The sequence below is a fragment of the Mustelus asterias genome, unplaced genomic scaffold (genome assembly GCF_964213995.1).
Source record: "Mustelus asterias unplaced genomic scaffold, sMusAst1.hap1.1 HAP1_SCAFFOLD_152, whole genome shotgun sequence".
In the NCBI taxonomy this organism is placed as follows: domain Eukaryota; kingdom Metazoa; phylum Chordata; class Chondrichthyes; order Carcharhiniformes; family Triakidae; genus Mustelus; species Mustelus asterias.
The window spans coordinates 338,474-359,868 of NW_027590173.1; the positions used below are offsets into that span (position 1 = coordinate 338,474).

The 21,395-nt window shown below is 44.8% G+C and overlaps 1 non-coding gene across 1 annotated transcript; it reads right to left on the bottom strand.

The window, feature by feature from the left end:
- Positions 1 to 281: 281 nt before the first annotated feature.
- On the bottom strand, positions 282 to 353 carry trnad-guc (transfer RNA aspartic acid (anticodon GUC)). Its single transcript has one exon. It is a non-coding gene; the product is annotated as a tRNA-Asp (tRNA).
- Positions 354 to 21,395: the final 21,042 nt, after the last annotated feature.

The window sequence follows — 21,395 nt, forward strand, 5'->3', positions numbered from 1 at the left end:
TGATTCAAAATGCCACTTGGTTCAAAATAAAATGCCAACCGGCACTAATACATTCACTTAAAAAACATAGCCTTGCTGATTTATCATAATTTAAATGATTTAATTTAGTTACAGGGTACGGCTAGATTTCAAAATGATATGGCCAACAGATGTAGTATTTCGAAATTCCACCGTCCCAGGTTCAATATAATGTGAACAATTTTTGTCTGTTATGTCCCTCTCTGATGTCCAAACTTCAGTCGACCAGAGTGTACAATGTGACATAATAAAAATGCAACAAGCTCCCCGTCGGGGAATTGAACCCCGGTCTCCCGCGTGACAGGCGGGGATACTAACCACTATACTAACGAGGAAGCGATGCTTTGCGTACTGTACACTTGCCACTTACACATTCAGAGCGACAACTGAGTTCGGACGAGATCAGTTCGTTTCTCCAATACGGAGTCCCATTTAATGCAGCAAACAGCGGCTTTCACCAACCGATTTTTGGATTAGCAAGAAAGAGAATGAGATGGATGCATGAAAAAAACAAGAATCAAGCGGAGACAGAAAGGTGCGTTTGCCGTTCATTTCAAACTGCATGTTCTTATTAATTCTGGAGGAAAGACGGCCTGTGTTGAAATCTGAACAATCTGGACAATCTCAGCTCGTCTCTCTCCACAGATGATGTCAGACATGCTGAGATGTTCCAGCATTTTCATTTGTTGTTTCAGATTCCAGCAGCGGCAGTATTTTGCTTTTATCTTGTCTCGAAATGCGTTTTTTTTCTCCAAACTGCTGGAACTTCCAAAGTGCTTTACAGCTCAGATGCTTTTCTTTAATTCTATTGTCTTTTGTATTGCCCGAGGTAGGTGCGGATTGAGCAAAAACAGAAAATATCATCCCCAATCTCACAGGATCATGGAAAAATTATTTCTGTGGCTTTGACCATCTCATCAGTTGTCTGATATAGATACATTTGCTCAAAGCTGCCTCAGTTAAAATATTATTGGTGCGTATTTCTGTGAGCCACTGGAAAATGAGCGAAGTTTCCAACCCGTTTCTGAACTCATGAAGTTGAAGTCAATTATTCTCTGTCTCCGATGATAATTTTAAGAAGCTCAATTAAAGCTCTACTGTCCACGGTTCGGCCACGGATTCGAAAACCAAACAGATTTCCAAGCAGTGTCTGCAACATAGAACCACGTAATCCCTGCAGCGCAAAAACACGCCTTTCGCCAGAGTCTGATGTAGAACATAGAACATAGAACATAGAACATTACAGCGCAGAACAGGCCCTTCGGCCCACGATGTTGCACCGACCAGTTAAAAAAAAAACTGTGACCCTCCAACCTAAACCAATTTCTTTTCGTCCATGAACCTATCTACGGATCTCTTAAACGCCCCCAAACTAGGCGCATTTACTACTGATGCTGGCAGGGCATTCCAATCCCTCACCACCCTCTGGGTAAAGAACCTACCCCTGACATCGGTTCTATAACTACCCCCCCTCAATTTAAAGCCATGCCCCCTCGTGCTGGATTTCTCCATCAGAGGAAAAAGGCTATCACTATCCACCCTATCTAAACCTCTAATCATCTTATATGTTTCAATAAGATCCCCTCTTAGCCGCCGCCTTTCCAGCGAAAACAATCCCAAATCCCTCAGCCTCTCCTCATAGGATCTCCCCTCCATACCAGGCAACATCCTGGTAAACCTCCTCTGCACCCTCTCCAAAGCCTCCACATCCTTCCTGTAATGTGGGGACCAGAACTGCACACAGTACTCCAAGTGCGGCCGCACCAGAGTTGTGTACAGTTGCAACATAACGCTACGACTCCTAAATTCAATCCCCCTACCAATAAACGCCAAGACACCATATGCCTTCTTAACAACCTTATCTACTTGATTCCCAACTTTCAGGGATCTATGCACACATACACCTAGATCCCTCTGCTCCTCCACACTATTCAAAGTCCTCCCGTTAGCCCTATACTCAACACATCTGTTATTCCTACCAAAGTGAATTACCTCACACTTCTCTGCATTAAACTCCATCCGCCACCTCTCGGCCCAACTTTGCAACCTGTCTAAGTCTTCCTGCAAACTACGACACCCTTCCTCACTGTCTACCACACCACCGACTTTGGTGTCATCAGCAAATTTGCTAATCCACCCAACTATACCCTCATCCAGATCATTAATAAATATTACAAACAGCAGTGGCCCCAAAACAGATCCCTGAGGTACACCACTTGTAACCGCACTCCATGATGAATATTTACTATCAACCACCACCCTCTGTTTCCTATCCGCTAGCCAATTCCTGATCCAATTTCCTAGATCACCCCCAATCCCATACATCAGCATTTTCTGCAGAAGCCTACCATGGTGAACCTTATCAAACGCCTTACTAAAATCCATATATACCACGTCCACTGCCTTGCCCCCATCCACCTCCTTGGTCACTTTCTCAAAAAACTCAATAAGGTTAGTAAGGCACGACCTACCTGCCACAAAACCATGCTGACTATCACCTATCAATTCATTACTCTCCAAATAACTATAAATCCTATCCCTTATAATTTTTTCCAACATCTTGCCGACAACAGAAGTGAGACTCACCGGTCTATAATTCCCGGGGAAGTCTCTGTTCCCCTTCTTAAACAATGGGACAACATTCGCTAACCTCCAATCTTCTGGTACTATACCAGAGGCCAACGACGACCTGAAGATCAGAGCCAGAGGCTCTGCAATCACTTCTCTTGCCTCCCAGAGAATCCTTGGATAAATCCCATCCGGACCAGGGGATTTATCTATTTTCAGACCCTCCAGAATATCCTGCACATCCTCCTTATCAACTGTAATACTGTCTATTCTACTCCCTTGCAACCCAGTGTCCTCCTCAGCTATATTCATGTCCCCTTGCGTGAACACCGAAGAGAAATATTGGTTCAATGCTTCACCAATCTCCTCCGGTTCCACACATAACTTCCCTCTGCCATCTATAACTGGCCCTAAACTTGCCCTAACCAACCTTCTGTTCTTGACATACCTATAGAACGCCTTAGGATTCTCTTTAACCCTATCCGCCAAAGTCTTCTCATGTCCCCTTTTAGCCCTTCTAAGCTCGCTCTTCAACTCCCTCTTAGCCAATCTAAAGCTTTCTAGTGCACTACCCGAGTGCTCACGTCTCATCCGAACATAAGCCTCCTTTTTCTTTTTAACCAACAAAGAAACTTTTTTGGTGCACCACGGTTCCCTAGCCCTACCAATTCCTCCTTGCCTGACAGGGACATACCTATCACAGACTCGCAGTAGCTGCTCCTTGAAAAAACTCCACATGTCGGACGTTCCCAGTCCCTGTAATCTCCTAGTCCAACCTATGTTTCCTAATTCTCTCCTAGTAGCCTCATAATTACCCTTCCCCCAGCTAAAACCACTGGCCCGAGGTTCATGCCTATCCCTTTCCATCACTAAGGTGAACGTAACCGAATTGTGGTCACTATCACCAAAATGCACACCAACTTCCAAGTCTAGCACCTGGTCTGGCTCATTTCCCAGCACCAGATCCAATATAGCCTCACCTCTAGTTGGCCTGTCTACATACTGAGTCAAAAAACCTTCCTGCACGCTTTGAACAAAAACTGACCCCTCTAACGAGCTAGAGCTATAACAATTCCAGTCAATATTAGTCAAGTTAAAATCCCCCATAACAATTGCCCTATTACTTTCACTCCTAAGCAGGATTGACTCCGCAATCCTTTCCTCAACCTCTCTAGAACTTTTAGGAGGTCTATAAAAGACTCCCAACAGGGTGACCTCTCCTCTCCTATTTCTAATCTCCGCCCATACTACCTCAACAGACAAGTCCTCATCAAACCTCCTCTCTGACACTGTGATACAATCTCTGACCAATAATGCTACCCCTCCCCCTCTTCTACCTCCTTCCCTACTTCGACTAAAACATTTGAACCCCGGGACCTGCAGCATCCATTCCTGCCCCTGCTCTATCCATGTCTCTGAAATAGCCACAACATCGAAGTCCCAGGTACTGATCCACGCTGCAAGTTCACCCACTTTATTGCGAATACTCCTGGCATTGAAGTATACACATTTCAAACCCTGCTCCACCCCACCTCTGCAATGCCGTGCATTGCAGTCCCCATCCATGCATCCCTCACTTTCAGCCCCACTACTCAGGATCCCTCCCCCCCCCCCGAATCAGTTTAAACCTCCCTGCATGGCCTTAGCAAATTTACCCCCCAGGATATTGGTCCCCTTCTGATTAAGGTGTAGACCATCCTTCTCATAGAGGTCACACCTTCCCCAGTACGAGCCCCAATTGCTTAAGTACCTGAACCCCTCCCTCCTGCACCATCCCCTCAGCCATGAATTCAAACCTTCCCTCTCCCTATTCCTCTCTAAACTATCCCGTGGTACAGGCAAGAGTCCAGAGATAACCACTCTGTCAGTCTTGGCCTTTAGTTTCCACCCCAACTCCATAAATCCCTGCCTAATATCCCCTTCCCCTATCCTCCCTATGTCGTGTGTCCCCACATGTACAATAACTTGTGGTTTATCTCCCTCCCCCCTAAGAGTCCTGAATACCCTGTCAGACACATCCCGGACCCCAGCCCCTGGTAGGCAACACACCAACCCTGAGTCCCTACCTTTAGTTCCGACCCTCCTATCTGTCCCCTTAATTGTGGAGTCCCCAATCACAAGGCCCAGTCTTTTACAGCCCCTAACCACCTGAGCTTTCTCACTCGGCTCACCCCCAGAGATCTGCTCTCTATGCTCAGTTGATTCCTCCTCAACTGTAGCCTCCAGCACCGAAAACCTATTATGGAGGGGAACCGCCCCAGGGGATTGTCTTCCCGATTGCTTCTTACCCCTCCTCCTGGCATTGACCCAAGCCTCATTTCTAGGAGTTACTATTTCTCTATAACTCCTATCAACTTCCACCTCCGCCTCCCGAATTATGCGGAGTTCCTCTACCTCCCCCTCCAGCTCCTTTACACGCTCCTCCAGAAGCTGCAATCTAATGCACTTCTTACAACTAAAATCTCCTGAAACACTACTGGATTTCCTCACCACATACATCCCACAGGAGATGCAGCATACTGCCTGAACTGCCATCCCTGAAGCCATTACCAGCAAGAAAAAAAGAAAACAAAAAACTTCCCCACACTTATAATTAGGTTAGAGGAGGATGGAAGGGTGGGATCCTCTACCAGTGTAGAGGATCGGGTATCTCCTCTGCACCAATTTATAGGGCTAGGGGCCCGAGAGAAAAAAAAAACTACTACTGAGGGGGAACCACCCAGGTAACTGACTTTTAAAGTTAAAATAAAAACCCTTCCCAGACTCCTTTGCTGCCCACTTCTAGTTTTCACTTTAAACTTGAAAAACTGCTGTTAAAGTAAAGGCCAAAAAAATACACACACTAGCTGACTAATTAAATAAATAAACAATTCAATTAATCCAATTAATCTCTTACCAGCACTGCTGCTTTTCAATCACCCCTCTCAGCTTGCTCCAGTGGATCAATGAGGGGGAACCTCCCAGGTAACTGACTTTTAAAGTTAAAATAAAAACCCTTCCCAGACTCCTTTGCTGCCCACTTCTAGTTTTCACTTTAAACTTGAAAAACTGCTGTTAAAGTAAAGGCCAAAAAAATACACACACTAGCTGACTAATTAAATAAATAAACAATTCAATTAATCCAATTAATCTCTTACCAGCACTGCTGCTTTTCAATCACCCCTCTCAGCTTGCTCCAGTGGATCAATGTGATCTGATCAGTTGTTTCATTTCACTTGATTTGATTTGATTTATTTTTGTCACATGTTTTCGCCTTCAGTGAAAATTATTGCTTCTTGCGCGCTCGACAGATAAAACATTCCGTTCACAGGGAAGGAAAGGAGAGAGTGCAGAATGTAGTGTTACAGTCATAGATAGAGTGGAGAGAAAGATAAAATTAATGCAAGATAAGTCCATTCAGAAGTCTGATCGCCGCAGGGAAGAAGCTGTTCTTGAGTCGGTTGGTACGTGACCTCTGGCTTTGGTATCTTTTTCCCGATGGAAGAAGGTGGAAGAGAGTATGTCCGTGGTGCGTGGGGTCCTTAATTATGCTGGCTGTTTTGCCGAGGCAGCGGGGAGTGTAGACAGAGTCAATTGATGGGAGGCTGGTTTGCGTGATGGATTGGGCTACATTTATAACATTTTGTAGTTCCTTGCGGTATGAGGCAGAGCAGGATCCATACCAAACTGTGATAGACTCAGGAAGAATGCTTCTTTGGTGCATCTGTAAACGCTGGTGAGAATCATAGCTGACATACCAAATTTCTTTTGGGAATGAAATTCCTTTGTTTTGGGCATGGAAAGTAGCTTGCCTGGCTGGGAATCGAACACAGGCCACGGCGGTGAAAAGCGCCGAATCCTTATCACTCGACCATCGGAAAGTGCGTGCGGCCTCACCAAGCTGCAGTATTGCCTTCCAATCGGGGAACACTTCCGCAGTCAAGGGCACTTAGCCTCCGATCTTTGGGTATCTTCATGGCACACGACAAAGTAGAATCGCCGAGCAGAAACTGACAGGCAACTTCCACATGCATGAGGAAAGCCTCAACCGGGATCCTGGGTTCAAGCCACAGGACACACAACTCTCACCATACTCTCTGAGTTTGCAAAATCCTTCTAACTCTCCTGATTTGAGAGAATTCACACCTCTTTAACCAGTGGTTATCCCTCTCTCCACCCTTGCTGTCTATATCTTTACCTGAAAAAACTCGCATTCTAACCATTGTCCACACTCCAATCTGTAATTATCGCTCAATTGTATTTGTGTCCATCGATGCCGTGTTTGTCAACCTCCCTCAACTCATCTGATGAAAGAGCACATCTCCGAAAGCTTGTGATTCCAACTTTACCTTGTGTTGTGAGAATTCTTATTGTGCCCACCTCAGTTCAACGCCGGCACCTCCACATCAGCACTCGTGCGAGCAGATCATCTGTTGAGGAAATAGGAAAATGGATCAGAAGTGTTGGTGTGATGTGTTCCATTATCCGTCCTCACTATTCAGAGCCCTAACCACGCAGTCCAGGTACATACCAACTATCAACGACATGTATGAAAGGGTAAGGTACATTCTTATCTGCCCTTCTCGGGTCCATTTTATCGAAATGATTTTTAAATAATCTTTCACTAATTTAAAGCCCAGCATCAGGCCACACCTCAGCCTTGTGATTACAAGAAAAGAAAGATGCAAGCAGTCAAAACTTTACCAGGTCTTTCCTTTGTTCTCAATGACACTACTTTTTATGGGCTGTGGGTGTCACCTGCAGGACCAACATTTGTTGCCCTTCCCTAATTGCCCTTCAACTGAGAGTGGCTCACTCGGCCATTTCAGAGGGCAGGTAGGAGTCACCCACATTGCTCTGTGTCTGGAGACACATGTCGGCCAGACCAGGTAAGGCGGGCAGACTTCTTTATCTAAAGTGCACTGGTGAACCAGATGAGGTTTTACAACAATCGACGGTAGTTTCGAGGCGGCCATTACTGAAACCAGTTTTCAATTCCACTTTGATCAAATCAGTGAATTTAAATTTCACCAGCTGCCATGGTAGAATTCACTCCATGTCCGCAAATATTAGTGCCGGCCCCTGGATTACCAGCGCAGTCTTTCATCCCTGTAAACAAAAACAGTTCGTTCCGGTCCTTATTAAACCTCTTCCTGAGGAGATTAGAATTCCCCCCACAGAGTTCTACTAAACCGATTGCTGCAAAGCCTGTTGCTCCATTCTGGAGCATCAATAATATATTAGGATCACACAGGTAAGATTGATTTTTCGGAACTCAAAAAATTAATGATCTGAGAAAATTGAATGAACAGAACAACAAGAGAGTACTTTCTGAAAAGGCGCCCTGCAATGTTGGCAATAAATGCAGAACTTTCAGCTGACGAGGCATATCACGGTTTTCCGGAAATGCCACCAGAAAATTTCTGCATAAAGCGACGGCGGCAGGACACAAACCGGCAATCTTCTGATATTATCGTCATCATGATCGCCGAAGTCAAACACCTTATCCATTAGCCCACGGCGTTAGCACACGCATGAAAGCGGCGGGTGCTAGCGCCATGTGAATAACTACTGTGGTTATATTAATTGTCAGTTCTATTTTTGGATGCTCCGCTGGTTTCCGACACCAGAAAATTGAAGGGAAATCTCCAGCTGCTGTAACCAGCGAAAACTAAAGTCCACTTCTTACATTCTTGGGTGCCTGCCTTTGTGGAGTTTGAAAGCAAAAGAGAAAATGCTGGAAAATCTCAGCTAGTCTGGCAGCGTCTGTAAGGAGAGAAGGAGCGTTTCGAATCCAGGTGACCCTTTGTGTGGAGTTTGCATGTTCTCCCCGTGTCTGCCTGTGTTTCCTTCGGGTGCTCCGGTTTCCTCCCAGCTTCAAGAATGCAGGTTAGATGGATAGGCCAGAATAAATTGACCCTTAGTGTCAGGGGGATTAGTAGGGCAATTACTTGTGGCTACAGGGTTGGAGAGGGATTCTCTGACGGAGAGTCGGTGCAGAATCACTGGGCAGAATGGCCTCATACAGCACTATAGGGATCCTATATCTCCTACACATCCTGTCTTAAACATTCACTACTGATCCCCAGAATCCCTCTGCTCGCAGCTAATGCAGCAACATCCCCTGTGTACCTTAGTTCAATATGTTATACTCTTTTACACGTCACTTACTGCACCACTCAATCTTCTTTGTTGCAAACAGAGAAACTTCGAAATCTTCAACCAAACCTTGTATCTAAAATCCCTCATCGCTGGATCTAAAATGGTAAATCTCCTTTTCTCCCTCCCATGGACCCTCACACTCTTTCAAGAATGTGGTTCCCGGGTCTGGGTGCAATCCTAAAACAGCTGCAGTTGATCAGAGCTTTGTAAAGATTGAGCATAATTTCCCTGTTTTTATAATCAGTATCTCGATTGATGAAGCCAAGGATTCAGTGCACTTTCCGATCGAATCTCTCAAAATCTCCTCTTACGTTCAAAGATCTCTCTGAACCTCAGGTCCCTCTGATCCTGCACACGGATTAGAACTGGACCATTCAGAATGCCACTGCGGCAAAGTGGTTGACACAGTGGTTAGCGCTGCTGCCTCACAGTACCAGAGTCCCAGGTTCCATTCCGGCCCTGGGTCACTGTCTGTGCGGAGTTTGCATTTTCTCCCGCGTTGCGTGGGTTTCCTCCGGGTGCACTGGTTTCCTCCCACAGACCAAATATGTGTGGGTTAGGTTGATTGACCACGCTAAATGTCAGAGGGATTGAATGCAGCGTGTCAGGGGGATAATCCGGGTAAATGTGTGGGGTTGTGGGAATAGGGCCTGGGTGGGATTGCAGTCAGTCCAGACTCAGTGGGCCAAATTTTCTCCTTCTGAACTACAGCGTTTCTATGTTCTGTCGCCGCTCCCCATCCCTTCTGTCAGAAAGCAGCACTGTTCCTGATTGTGGGATGAATAATGTGTCTCTGCGACAATATCAGTGAGAGCTAAGACTGCAGCTTCTTTTTCTCCAAACCAGAATTTACAAGGATTTTTGGCACTGATGCATTATCTGGCCGAGCAGATTTTGTCTCTGTCTATCCCTCCAACAGAAACTGATAGCCAAGTTCCGAACACATGAGGACGGCCTCAACCGGGATGTTGGGTTCATGTCACACTATCTGTGACCCCCACAACTTGCCTGGACTTGCAAAATCTCACTCGCTGTCCTGTCTGGAGACAATGCACATCTCTTTAACCTGTGCTTAATGCCCTCTCCACTCGCATTGTCTGTACCTTTAAAACTTGATTAGTAGGGATATGGGAGTAGGGCCTGGGTGGGATTGTGGTCGGTGCCGACTCGATGGGCCAAATGGCCTCTTTCTGCACTGTCGGGTTTCTATCTATGAAGCTGTATTAGCATTGATTAGCTTGATTAGCATTCCAATCATTATTCTGTAAATTGAGTTTGTGTCTCTGTATGCCCTGTTTGTGAGCACATCTCCCACTCCACCTGACGAAGGAGCAGCACGCTCCGAAAGCTGGTGGCATTTGCTACCAAATAAACCTGTTGGACTTGAACCTGGTGTTGTAAAACGTCTTACTAAACTTCAGTCTACCAGTGTGTGATGCCATCTACTGGCCGCAACCCGGAACTGCAACAGAGAGGAAGATATTTACATGAACTGTCCCTGTTGCAGAGGCAGATCAAACAGGAATTAATGATTGGATGTCAGCATTAAATCCAATAAAGAATTTAATATTAATGTACTTTCCCATGTAGTCGGTATAATTTGGAACTTGTTATAGGCTGGAGCAGTTGACTCGATTAGTTCAGCTGTATTGAAGGGAAATCTAGGTAATGAGACGATGGAGAATGAAATTCAGAGATAAGCAGATGATGTTACATTAAAGATTTGAGCAGAGGATCGTGTGGAATCATGTACTAAGTGCACCAAAAGGCCCAATTTCAATTCGATATCTTCTGGGTAGAATGAGTACAGATTTGCAAAGTGTCTCAGATGGATTTATAATGAATAATCACACTTATGTTGTACCGGAGACAGAATGCGTCCAGCACCTGTAGAATCTTAGAATAGATACAAAAGAGAGGGAGAGAGACAATTACACCCTTTGTCTGTGTGCTGTCCTGTACAAGAACAACTCATCTCGACCCTTTCCCAGTCATTGTATCAAAAACCTGCAAATCCTTTCTCTTCAGGTGCTAATCCCTTTCCCCTGACAATCCTGATTTGATGCTGTCTCTGCCACACGCTCAGGCAGTGCATTCCAGGTCCTAATCTCTCAGCACATTAAAAACGATCCTTCTCCAATCTGCCAATGGGAACAGTTTTTCTTCATCTACTCTCCTTGGACAGCACAATCAAATCCACGACTGCGACCGTCTAGAAGGTCAGTGGCAGCAGATACATGGGAACACCAGCACCTAGAAATTGTCCTCCAAGGCACTCACCATCCTGGCTTGGAAAAATGTAACTACCTTCACTGTCGCAAAATCCTGGAACAACCTCCCGAAAACTATTAGGTTACGAGCGCTGTGGCGGTACCTACACCTCAGGGACTGCAGCAGTCATTCTCAAGGTCAACTATGGACGATACACTGGTGTTGGGTTAAATAACAATACAGCAATGAATATTTCTCTCGCTACATTAATAGGCAGCAAAACTTCAGAGTGCTGTAGCAGAGTGGCACAGCGGAAGTGTGCTGGGCCTATAGCCCAGAGGTCGATGGATCAAAATCATTTTCTGCTAATTTCTGTTAATACTGATAATAAAATCTCTTGAAATCAACACCAATGCATTTGTGACATTTACGTGGAATATATAGACAGATATTTACATTCGCTTCATTTTTTCGTTAAATGCTTCAATCTGCAGCGAATCTCTTGTATATTCACACAAGCTATAAATACTATGAAAATGCATCAGCGTATATTAGTGATCGAGGTAATGTTGTACAAGGCAGCGTTCCTGAATTTGTGGATAATGTAAAACTTAGAAGTGTTGCGAACTCTGAGGAGAATCGTGCGAATCTTCAAAAAGGACAGAGATAAGTTGTTCGAATGAATGGAAAAGACGCTGGTGGAATTTAAAGCAGAGAATTGTGAAGGGATTCATTCTGGTGGGAAGATTATAGAGATACAAAATAAAGGGTACAACTCTAAATGAGGTGCAGGAGCAGACGGAGCTGGTTGTGCGTGTGCATATGTCACTGAACAGGTCAGGACAGGTAAGATACGTTTAATAAGGCATATTGAATTCTACCCTTTATTAACAGGGTCATAGACTACAAGAGCAAGGAGGTTGTGTTCAAATGGTGTAAGACACTAAAACATCCAGCTGGAGTGTTGTAGCCTGTTCTGGAAGCCACACTTTAGAAAGAATGTGATGGCATTGGAGAGTGCATAAAAGGTTCATGAGATTGTTTGTGAGACTGACAAACTTCACTCATGAAATGGATCAAAGACTTTGGAATTGTTCTCCTTGGAGAAGTGAAAATTGAAGGAGATGTAATAGAGGTATTAAATGTCACGAATCGTCTGGATAGAGTGGATAGGGACAAACTGTAACTACTCTTGGAATGATCAAGGATGAGAAAGCAGATGGAACACCATTAGCAAAGGATGGAATAGAAATACAAACAGAACCTTTCTCACACAGTGAATGCTTAATATGAGGAATGCACTGCCGGAGAGTGTGATGAAGGTAAGTTCAAACGAAGCATTTTAAAAAGAATTAGGCTGTGACATGAAAAAGACAAACGTGCAGGGTTACAGGGAGAAGGTGGAGATGTTAATTTTCTGTCAGAACATTAATAAATTCTCATCATAGAAACCCTACAGTACAGAAAGAGGCCATTCGGCCCATCGAGTCTGCACCGACCACAATCCTACCCCCATATCCCAACATATTTTACCCGCTAATCCACACATCCCAGGACACTAAGGGGCAATTTTAGCATGGCCAGTCAACCTAACCCGCACATCTTTGGACTGTGGAAGGAAACCGGAGCACCCGAAGGAAACCCACGCAGACACGAGGAGAATGTGCAAACTCCACACAGACAGTGACCCAAGCCGGGAATCGAACCCAGGACCCTGGAGCTGTAAAGCAGCAGTGCTAACCACTGTGCTACCGTGCCACCCTCATTCGTCACTCATCACTGAATCGAGTATGAATACGGTGAAGTACAGCAATGTTCAACTGACAAAAAAGTTGGTGGGGTAAGTCTAAACGGGAGGTAACGAACCCAAGTTTGTGTTGAAAAGGAAGTGAAAACAAAAACAAGAATAAACATGAGGGTAAAAACCAAAACCTGCAAAGAAAAATGAAAGCAAAATGGAGCTGTGTTTAATGTCTGAAATTGTTTGACTCGGTGCTGAGTCTGGAAGGCTGTAAAATGTTTCATTGAGAGATGAGTTTCTGTTCCTGGAAATTACATTAAGCTTCATTGGAACATTGCAGGAGGCTGAATGGAAAGAGCAGTATAAAGCAAGGTAGAAAATTAAAATGACAGGAGACTGTGAAATCCGAGTGATGTTTATGAATTGAACAGAGGTGTTTCACGAAGCAGTCCCTGCCTCTGCGACTGGATCCTGAACTTCCGAAATTACAGACCACAATAAGAAAGGATAGACAACAACACCTTCGCCACGATCATCCTCAGCACCGCTGCCCCACAAGGTTGTGTTCTCAGCCCCCTACTATACTCCTTATACACCTATGACTGTGTGGCCAAATTCCCCTCCAATTCTATTTTCAAGTTTGCTGACGACACCACCATAGTGGGTCGGATCTCAAACAATGATGAGAGAGAGAATCTGGTGAACTGGCGCGGCAACAACAATTTCTCCCTCAATGTCAACAAAATGAGAGATTGTCATCTACTTCAGGAAGCGTAAAGGAGAACATACTCCTCTCTACATCAACGAGGACGAAGTAGAAAGGGTCGAGAGCTTCAAGTATTTAGGTGTCCAGATCACCAACAACCTGGCCTGGTTCCCCCCATGCCGACACTTTAGTTAAGAAAGCCCACCAATGCCTCTACTTTCTCAGAAGACTAAGGAAATTTGGCATGTCAGCTACGATTCTCACCAACTTTTACAGATGCACCAAAGAAAGCATTATTTCTGGTTGTATCTCAGCTTGGTATGGCTCCTGCTTTGCCCAAGACCGCAAGGAACTACAAAAGGTCATGAATGTAGCCCAATCCATCATGCAAAGAAGCCTCCCATCCATTGGCTCTGTCTACACTTCCCGCTGCCTCGGCAAAGCAGCCAGCATAATTAAGGACCGCACGCACCCTGGACCCTTCCATCTTCTTCCATCGGGAAAAAGACACAAAAGTCTGAGGTCACGCACCAACCAACTCAAGAACAGCTTCTTCCCTGCTGACATCAGACTTTTGAATGGACTTGCCTTGCATTAAGTTGATCTTTCTCCACACCCCAGCTATGACTGTAACACTACATGCTGCACTCTCTCGTTTCCTTCTCTATGAACGGTATGTTGTGTCTCTATAGCGCATAAGAAACAATACTTTTCACTGTATGTTAATACTTATGTCAATAATAAATCAAATAATATATAATAAATAAATACTCTGCCCAATATGACATATAAGCAAAATAACATGTTGGAAAAAAGAAATATAGAAATCAATCTTACATGTGGAATTTGAGTTTCGGGATCTGAACAATGAGGAGAGAATATGGAACTTATCACACCAACAATTGTAATCCATTTTCCTGTTTCCTCACCAGATGATCTGCTCCCACTGAGGTTGACAGGGATGTCAAGCTTTTCTGTCCCACTTCCTGTTTTTCATTCCCATCCCTTCCCCTCTAAAACTATGGATGTTTTCCCCTTGTCCTCATGGTGACATAGTGGTGCAATGATTAGCATTGCTGCCTGACAGCGCCAGGAACTTGGGTTCGATTGCTGACTTGGGTCTCTGTCTGTTTGAAGTTACTCCGTTCTCCCCATGGCTACGTGAATTCCGTCTGGGTGCTCCAGTTTCCTCCAACAGTCCGAAAGATGTGCTGGTTAGGTGCATTGGCCATGCTAACTTCTCCCTCAGTGTACGCAAACACGTGCTGGATTGACGTGACTGGGGGACTTTCACCATAGCGTCATTGCAGTGTTAATGTCTGCCTACTTGTGACACTAATAAATAAACAAACTTCACTTTACCTTCTTCCCCAATATTCTTCTCATTTAATGCATCATCCTTTGTCATTTCTGCCAACTCTAGATTGTTGCCACCACTAGAATTCCACACCCCTCTGCAGTCCTTTCAATTTTCTGAGTGGAGATTTTCCTCTTTACACCTTCACCCATTTCCTATCAGTTAAGGCAATTCTGCCCCCACCACCCCCCCCCCCCACGCCCCCCACCCCCAACGACAACCACCCCACGCCCCCCTCCCCCCCTCCCCGCCCCCGCCCCCCTCATCCGATCCAATCTGCTCATAGTAAAACGCCTTGAACATTACTTCCAAATGAAAGGCCAGTTTCGTCTCCCCAATTAATCATATTTGCTGTTTACATCATGCTCTGCTCTGGATTGTGGAGACCAAACAAAGATTGTGTAATAACCCTGTGGGATTCCTCCATTCAGTCCAAACTTCTGGCTCCACTTCTGATCAGAATTCTGGTCCACTATCTTTTTAATTCTTCACTTGTTTTCACTCTGATCTCTCTGTCCTTCGTCTTCTCCCGTGTTCCAATGAACCTCAGTGCACAATTCCTCAACGCACTACTTTGATATCTTCACTCGTTCTTTTTCTATTCATGGTAGTTTTGCACCACCAGTTCCTGCATTTCATCTCTCTTGTACTCTACACTATCACAGACCTTCTATTTTGTCCCTTTTTTTCTGCCGTTATCAATCTGCCATTTTCTTTTGGTCGAGAGGTTCAAATTTTTAGGTGTGCAGATCAACAACAACCTGTCCTGCTCCGTCCAGGCCAACGCTATAACAAAGCCCCCCAACACTTCTATATTCTCAGCAGGCTAAGGAAATTCTGCATGTCCACTACGACGCTCAGCAACTTTTACGGATGCACCATAGAAAATATTATTTCCTGTTGCATCACAGGCTCCTGCTCTGACCAAGATTGGAAGCAACTACAAAGGGTCATGAACGAAGCCCAGTCCATCACACACACCAGCCTTCCATCCATTGACTCTGTCTACACATCCCGCTGCCTCCGAAAAGCAGCCAGCATAATCAAGGAACTCACAAACTCCTGACATACTGTCTTCCACATTCTGTTGGGAAAAATATGCAAATATCTGTGATCACGTATCAACTGACTCAAGAACAGCTTCTTTCTTGCTGCCATCAAACTCTTGAATCGACCTACCTTATATTAAACTGATCTTTTTCTACATCCTGGCCATGACTGGAATACTACATTCTCATTTCATTTTCTATGATTGGTATACGTTGTCTGTATAGCATACAAGAAACAATATTTTTCACAGTATACTAATACAGGTAACAATAATAAATCAAACCAAAAATCAAATAAAATCAAATTTAAGGCAGGTGGGAAGCACAATGTTTAGCACTGTTGCCTCAGAGCGTCAGCGACCCGGGTTCAATTCCAGCCTCGGGTGACTGTCTGTGTACAGTTCACATGTTCTCCCTGTGTCCTCATGGCTTTCCTTTGAGTGCTCCTGTTTCCCCCCACACTCCAAGGATGTGTGCCTTCGGTTGATTGGCCATGTTATAATTGTCCCTTAGTGTCAGGGGGACTAGCAAGGTAAATACATGGGGTTACGGGGATAGGAACTCGGTGGGTTGTTTTCTATGCAGGCTTGATGGGCGAAACGGCCTCCTTCTGCATTGCAGGGATTATATGATTCTTCTTTGAAATTGTTGCATTTCTTTGAATGTGGAATCATTGTCCCAATTTTGTACATTTCTGGAATATTATGCACATTTATAGTCTCAGTACTAGTGCATTTACCTTAGCCTCATACCATCAACTCCTTTGTCATTTCGTGTCTCCTGCCCTCAACGATGCTTTGAAACCAGAAGAGAAATATTAATGCTAAATTCAGTAATAAGTATCAAGAAATAATTAATTAATATTCTGACAGCAGCGAAACATTCAGAAATGAGTGTTTGAGGCAGGGCAAAATCACTCAAATGCTGTAATTTTTACCTTATGTAAGGTTGATATGGACAGAATGAGCGGTAAGTTGAACATGTTAAATTGGAACAGCTGCCAACAGGCAAACACAAACAATCGGAGACACGGAAAGAAACATATGGAACAATATGTATCTAATACAACCGGAAAGGATGGAAACCTCACTTTATCAATTCATAGTGATTTTGGGAACAAAATTCCATGTTTTAAACCATTAAGAAGGAATGTTGATTTCTGTCCAAATAATGTTTAAGTATGTCTTCAACGTGGTGCCGTTTCCACTTTGCTGACTCTCTCGTCCTTCTTGATGGTACATGTCACAAGGAGGACGCTGCTATCCAAATCAGCATGGTGACTTACTGCAGGGTGTCCTGTAGATCAGACACACCGCAGCAAATATGGATAAACTATTTCTGTGAAATCATTGATCGTCTCTGCTTCCACCATCCTCGTAGAGAACTTGATCGATCCATTACTCGGCTCTTCTGGCCGAGTGATGTTCTGTAGTTGTGACACAGCTGCTTCCCAAGCAGTTGACCCGAGTTCGACTCCCGGCTATCGCATTGTTTTAATTTATTTGGGACGGCACGGTGGTTAGCACTGCTCCCTCACAGCGCCGGAGCCTCAGGTTCGATTCCTGGCTTGGGTCACTGTCTTGTGGAGTTTGCACCTTCACCTCGTGTCTGCGTGGGTTTCCTCTGGGTGCTCCAGTTTCCTCCAACACTCCAAAGATGTGCAGGTTCGGTGAATCGGTAAATTCTCCCTCAGCGTACCCGAACAGTCGCCGGAATGTGGCAACGAGGAGATTTTCACAGTAATTTCATTGCAGTGTGAATGTAAGCCTATTGTGACAAATAAATAAACTTATCTTATCCACAACCACTTTCACTGTTGCCTCACAGGGCCAGTCACCCGCTTTCAAATCTGTCCGTCATTCACTGTCTCTGTGGAGTTTGCACATTTTTCCAGTGTCCCCATGGGTTTCCTCAAAGATGTGCAGCGTTGGTGAATTGACCATGCTAAATTGCCGTATAATGTCCCAGGATGTTTGGGTTAGGGGGAATATCGGGGTAATTACCTGGGGATAGAGTGGGATGCTCTGTCAGAGAGCCGGTACAGACTCAATCGACCGAATACTTCCTTCTGAAGTGCGATGCCCCTATGCCTTCCATACATTTTAAATCTTCACTGTTCCCAAATCTTTCTGCCAGCTGTTACTGCAACAATTTCCGCCTGAGTATTTTAGTTCAATATTAGGCAATAGGATTCTGTGTGAGATCCTCTCTGGCTAAGTCGAGGGCATCCTGAAACGCATCGAAAAGGGGCCCCCGGCTTCTGAAACGACACCACGAACTTCTTACAGAAACTCAACACCCATGGAGTAGTTGAACCAGGAATACTCCTTGTCACAATGGACAATGGCACTCTACACCAGCATCCCCCGCGACGACGACATTGCTACAACAGCCTCAGCACTCAATACTGACGCCGGCATCTCCACATCTTAGTTCAATATGTTATACACTTTTACACATCTCTTAGAGCCGCACTCAATTGAGTTTGCTTCAACGAGAGGAACTCTGGCTTCTCCAAACAAACCTTGCAGCTAAAATCCCTCATCGCTGTGTCCAGTGCAGTAAATCACATTTACACCCTCCCAAGGATCCTGACACACTTCCTAAAATCTCCCCATCTCTTCTGTCAAAATGCAGCACTGTTCCTGAGCGTGGAATTAATAATGTCTCTCTGCGACAATATCAGTGAGAGCGGAGACTGCAGCTTCTGTTTCTCCAAGAGAATCTTTCTGTATAAAGCCGGAATTTACAAGGATTTCAGTCACTGATACATTGTCTAGCCGTCGGTGTCTCACTGCTTGAAGTCACTCTGTCTCTGTCTATCACTCAAACCCCTCTCATTAACTCAATACAAAGGCGGGATATTGTTGCTTAGTAACCGAGTGCACACAATCTGCATCTTCATCTGATCAAATAGAATTCAGCTTGTGAACAACATCAACATTTCAACCAGTTCTGCGTTAACCGAGGCACAGCTCTGATTGGAGACAGCCCCCTGAATCTCGGGAGCAGACACTATGAGCATTACCGTCCTCAGAGACTTTAACAGTTACTGAACAGTGAAACTCCAACTAATCCTGGAGAATCCACAGCGCAGAGCGAGAGGAGAGGAAAACCTGTCATGGGAGCTCTCAATCTGAGACACAGATTGGCCTGACAATGTGCAGATGTGAACCTACTCCTTCCATTCCCAAACTGTTATCACCAGGAATACAGAACGCCCAGTAATGACCAGCTTGTTGCAATGTGTTTGAATGAACACGATGTCATATCATCGAAGCAGCATTTTGAAATTCTCATTCATTCAATATATTCTGATGAAATGTATTTCTTATGCTCTGTGTGTCATTGCACAAGAATCTTCCCCTGACATGCTGATTAAAAAAAAATTCTGTTCATGCTATTTTCCTCATGGAACCATAGAAGGGACGAAAGAAAGGTAACAGCAGACAAGGAACCCATTCGGCCGAGCTTGTCCATGCCAGCCCGGAGATACTAAGGTGTAATTTCCAAGTTCACCCAGCTGCACCCGGCCCGGAAACATGCAGCTGAAAGCATGATGGAGATCCAAAACCTTCATACCAAACATTCACTGGGATTTGCGGCTCTGTGAAGCAGCCGACGTAAACATTTCCAATCATAATCGCTGTGAAGCAAGGTTCGAACCTGCGTGGGGAAACCCTATTGGATTCCACCTCAGTAACGTTCAAATTAACTTCATCAGGCACCAGGATTGTGCAGACATCATAGAAACCCTACAGTACAGAAAGAGGCCATTCGACCCATCGAGTCTGCGCCGACCACAAACCCAGCCAGGCCCTACCCCCATATCCCTACATATTTTACCCACTAATCCACGCATCCCAGGACACTAAGGGGCAATTTTTTAGCATGGCCAATCAACCTAACCCACACATCTTGGGACTGTGGGAGGAAACCGGAGCACCCGGAGAAAACCCACACAGACACGAGGAGAATGTGCAAACTCCACACAGACAGTGACCCCAGCCGGGATTCGAACCCAGGTCCCTGGAGCTGTGAAGCAGCAGTGCTAACCACTGTGCTACCGTGCCACCCAGTGTGTGAGGTAAAATTTGTTCCTGTACTTTGTATCTGTCTCTGACTGAGAATTCATTTATTAGATCAGAGACTTGTTTTTCTATTTCAATAATTTTTCATCAGAAACGAATTACATCCGAATAAAAACTGAAAAAGAGAAATCTCCATTTTATTTCATGACTGTCAAATGTTGCGTTCGCCCTGTTTCTGTCCACTCGGTTTAAAACACAAGATGCCGCGGATAAGGTTCTAAATAAATTACCAATTCGATGGTCGTGAATCGAACCCGGGTCAACTCTTTAGGAAAAGCAGCGAGACTCACCACTATACCATCATCACTCACTTTGCTTAAACAACCCTTATTTTCATTCGTTATAATTACAGAACTACCTTAGTTGCTGATTTCATCAGGCTCCAGGTGTGTCCTTTGCACAGTTTATAAACTAGACTTGGCTTGTCTCATTTTTCAGGACGGCTGCCACCTGTTTACTGCTGTTTCAGACTGAGGACTCATTGATTAGCTTTGAGGCCTGCTCTTTGATTTAAACAAAGTTTCCACTGACAGCAACTTCAAACTGAATTTTATTTTGGACACACATGGATATTTCTGAGGCCAAAACATTGAATGTTTTCAAAGCAGTTAGATATAGCACTTGAGGCAAACTGGAGCAAAGGATATGTGGGTACAATTTGGGACCAGGCGATTGAGTTGGATGATCAGCCATGATCATAATGAAAGGCGGAGCAGGATCGAAGGGCCGAATGGCCTCCTCCAGCTGCGATGTTATGTTTCTGTGTTTTTTTCACTGTATCTGTTAATTTGCTGAAAGTTCAGCTCTGACAGTGAATCTGGTTTCCTCCAGGCCCAATCGGAGGGTGGTCAGAAACTGTCTGTCACTGTCAGAAACTCCAGTATCAGCGAGTGCGGGATGATTATTTAACTGGCTGTCATTGGTTGTTGAGGGTGTGATTTATTGTTATCTGTCAGTGCAGGAGAAACAAATAAAACAGGAAATCCAGACATTCCGAGAGCAGATAATTTGTATTTTCACCCGAAAGAAACGCAATGATATCTGTAATCACTATAATAACTAAAACAAAAACAGATATGATTGGCTCTTGCCGCGGAATCTGGTGAACAGATGTGGTCCTGCACCACATGGACTCCAGCGGTTCCAGAAGGCAGCTCACCACCACCTTCCCAAAGACAATTAGGGATGGGCAATAAATGCTGACCCAGACAGCGACGCCCACATTCCATGAATGAATTCAAAGGCAATCTGCGGGAAGCGGACCTCAAAGTGTTACTAAGGTGAAGAACAGTTACTGAGGTGAAGAACTGTAACGAACACCCTGGAATCTGGAGCAAAGGGTATGTGGGTACAATGTGGGACCAGGCCACACGGTAGCATAGTGCTTAGCACTGCTGCTTCACAGCTCCAGGGACCTGGGTTCGATTCCCCGCTTGGGTCACTGTCTGTGTGGAGTTTGCATATTCTCCTCCTGTCTGCGTGGGTTTCCTCTGGGTGTTCCGGTTTCCTCCCA